This window comes from Oncorhynchus mykiss, chromosome 11 (assembly GCF_013265735.2).
Source record: "Oncorhynchus mykiss isolate Arlee chromosome 11, USDA_OmykA_1.1, whole genome shotgun sequence".
NCBI classification, from domain to species: domain Eukaryota; kingdom Metazoa; phylum Chordata; class Actinopteri; order Salmoniformes; family Salmonidae; genus Oncorhynchus; species Oncorhynchus mykiss.
In genome coordinates this window covers 40783129-40787326 of record NC_048575.1, presented here as the reverse complement: position 1 = coordinate 40787326, position 4198 = coordinate 40783129, and positions in this window count along the sequence as shown.

Below are 4198 nucleotides of genomic sequence, written 5' to 3'. Positions count from 1 at the left end.
GACAGATATTTCACTGGATGTTTCAATATGAAGCATCCGCTTGGTGTTTCCACTCACGAACAAATATGGTAGTGAGAGGAAGCCCACTGGCGGGCAGTAGGAGAAGATGGAACGAGATCGATTTTGGCCGATATTCTGCAAATTTTGTCATCGATGAAACATTTGATCTCAATACTGTTTTCTCATTCCAAAACTAGAATATGTTTTGATCAGAGTGGACTAAGGTTTGTAAACTTTAACCTTTGCAAAAGTTTTAAAAAATTGAGTTGTTTAGAAGGAGTGCAAAGAAGGTTTGAGTTATTGCACAGGCGCACTTCACAGAGTAGAGGCGTTCCCTAACGAAAATATTCAGAAATTTAGAGAACGCGCCAATAGGATCTCGCTAGCTCGCACTTGGCTCTGCCTCCCTCCTTACTTGTTCTGCCCCCCATGACTCATTTGTTCCCATTGGAAACTAAATACTGTGGTCTATCTAAATATTGGATGTTACTTCTTGTTAACTATCCACAAATAGAAAAATGCGTTATCACAGATAGAACAATGAGACAGATATTTCACTGGATGTATAAATGTGAAGCCTCCGGTTAGTGTTTCTTCTCACTACCAAATATGGCAGTGAGAGAAGATGGATTTTAGCTGACATTTTGCACATTTTCTCATCAACGAAAAGTTTGATTTAAATAAATGTTTCTGTTCCCAAAACTAGAATATTTTATGAACAGAGTGGACTAAGTTTTTGTCTAGGTAGAGAGGGGGGGGGGCAATGCAATGCAATGATTAGCTGTTCAGGAGTCGTATGGCTTGGGGGTAGCTGTTAAGAAGCCTTTTGGACCTAGACTAGGACCTAGACTTTTGGACCGGTAGCCGAGAGAACAGTCTATGACTAGGGTGGCTGGAGTCTTTGCAAATTTTTAGGGCCTAGGGTTTCTGGGATAATGGTGTTGATGTGAGCCATGACCAGCCTTTCAAAGCACTTCATGGCTACAGATGTGAGTGCTACGGGTCGGTAGTAAATTAGGCAGGTTACCTTAGTGTTCTTGGGCACAGGGACTAAATACATGCTAAAATGCTCCCATAGGTTGGTTCTGCCCCCCTCCTTGCTTGTTCTGTCCGCTATGACTAATTTGTTTCCATTGGAAACGACAGACTGTGGTCTTTCTTCGGTTAGTTATAGATATCGTTGGTAGTACAGCACTCCTGAAGCAAATTCGAGTTAAGTGCCTTGCTCAAGGGCACATCGACAAAAAAATATTTTTACCTGGCTACCTGCCGCTATGTATCCCAACACATCAGAGATTAAAAAATAGTCAAACTTTTTTAATGCTGATGTTAATCTGTCATGTTTCAATATTTGCTAACAATTTTAACATAGGTTTTCAATAAGGAATTAACTAAAATAATACAATAATTACAGATTATTTAACAAGGATTGTTATACAGCCCAACCCTAAAGATTTGTGCCTGTTCACTCGGTGACAGCTATAATAACGGTCTCACGCCCTGTAATAACAGAGCTACTTTTTTCTCCACCCTCATGTCAGTAGTGTCCACAGGAGGGCAACACATACAAATACTCTTACCTTGGGCTGGGGTGGATACTCTTTTGGCTCATACATCTACAGGTGTGAACCACTCTTATTAATATCATCAAGATTACTCACAAAAACACGTCACTATGGAACAGACCTCAACGTATAGGCCTACATTTATTTAGGTTCACTCTCTGTTCATTGCATGAGATGCAACTATTCACCTGTATTCAATTTGGTTGTTTTTCCAACTCTTAGACCTTGATGGGTTGAAATGCTGCCGACTGCAATCCACCAACATTGGGAGAAAAAACATACTGTATGTACTGCTTTTCAACATCAACTTACCATACTATTTTAACCAGGTTGATGGTTCACAAGGATTAGATGTAAATAAATACTAACCTGCTTTTATGGCCATTCAATGCTGTTTAAGGGGCATTGGTGTTTCATGTGTTGAAAAAGCACATACCCTTATAGCATAACATTGACTGGATGCATTACAATGTACAGTCTTGGCTTGTGTCAGCACAGCAGCGCCATTCTGCCGCCACCCTGTCTCCTCTCCCCATCACTATGGAGACCCTATAACTTTACACTACTGCCATGAAGACAATGGGCACACTGACATGGAGTCTGATCAGGGCCTTGACCCCGCACAGTGGGACGCCAAACCATGGCTCAAGTTTTCCTGCAGTTTCTCGGCTCACATAGGAACTCACAGTCGCTCACCCTGTCTCTCTCTCTGTGTTTACAACTTTTACTTTAAGTAACACTACTCAAGTCTGGCTCTTTAAAAAGAGATGAATGCCTCATTGCTCCCACTGTCACCTCAAACAATAGCTGGGAAAGCACAACAACAAATTTACATGAGCTGGCAGCCACTGCTTGTTAGCAGGTATGAATCCTTTATGGTTTTACCTTTTACCTCCTAGTCACCAATGCTTTTCAGTAGAGATGGACAGAGATGCAGATCAGAGATAAGAGTAGCCAGGGAGTCAGCATGGAGGTGGTTGATGAAGATGAATATGGGGGTTTGAAGAGAGTGTTTGGATCAGTGATTGTGTACATGATAAGACCCCATCTAAAGATGGAGTACACATTGAGATTGGGGATCCCGTTGGGAAAGCACTTTTCAAGGTCGACTCAATATATCCCAGTGGACTTGTCACTGTGTCTGTCACTATACGGTCGCCATGACGCCCAACTTGGCCGAGACCCGACGACGGCAGGGAACACCTTATCTCCGTGGCAACACGTCTGGGATTTGACCCACCGCCCTTCTGAGAATGCACCCTTTCTAACCCCTTACTGGGAGAGAAAAAAATAATCAGAACACTAAGTAACCATTGCCTCTGACTATTACATCCAAAACCCAAGAGCTGACAGAGTGATGATATTCATGATGGGATTGATCATAATACTAATTATGGTAATGGTATATATCAGTATATAATTTCCATCAACAGTTTCATATATATTCATCATGTGATGGATAAAACACACGCATGCGTAGTAAACATACCTCTGTACCTATTATATATTTTTTATTATAATCTTCTATTAGAGTTGTCATCCCACTGGGCAAAAACTGGTTGAATGAATGTTGCTTCCACATCATTTCAAACCCCCAAAATGTATGTGATGATGTTCAATCAATGTGGAAAACTGATTGGATTTGCAAAAAGTAATCAACATTTTTTTTACCCAACTTTTAACCTAAATCCAATGACATGGTGAAATGTTTTGTTGATTTCATGTTGAATTCACGTTAGTTGACTGAAACAACTGAAACAAATGTAAATCAAAACCTGACATTGAAATTACGTCTGTGCCTAGTGGAATGTCAACATGGAATACTGGTATGGACTTGCTTTATGAAAATATGAAAGTTAGAAAGGTATGATTAAGTAAGAATATAAAGGGTAAAACCCCGCTGTTATCAATAGGGACGGTAACTGTCCTGTGAATTTCGCTCTATCTCTCTCTCTGCCTCCATACCCAGTAGATGTGGGAAAGGGAGGTGAGTTCCCTGTGTCTCTCCGTGGCAGGCTAGGGTCAAACCCCGGTGAGGCCGGGTCCGGGTGGCACAGCCTGGGGACTTTATTTAAAACGGTGGGGTGGGAGTGCATTGAGTGGAGGGGGCACTGGGTACTACTGGGTCACTGTGGCAGCCAGTGAGGGGAGATGGAATCAACCCATCTCCAGGGTAAAGGCAGTGTGGGAAGAGAATGTGACGCTCCTCACCATGTCTCCTCTTTGTTGTCGCTCTGCTGCTAATATACTATGAGAATTCCCAGGGGGGAGAGAGGAGGGTGGGTGGGTGTAATGGGTGGGTGTTTTGGGGAAACACCTTAGGTTTATTAACTAATCATAACAAACGTGGATATGCATGCACACACGTAGGAAAAGGTGCCAGTCAAACTGCAAAGTGCATATTGAAAACGTCCATTAGTGTGTTAGTGGAATTGTGCATTAGTGTCTGTGATTGTTCAATCATCTGTAATTGGGTATGATCTTGAAAGGACTGCCAGGAGATATCATGCTCTTTCCCCCAACCTGTCACCATTATAACTACCACAACTATCTCATAACTAATCGGAATTACTTACATGTACTACACGCATAATTTCAACAGACACCATTGTCAGTCTACGGAACATTCATTG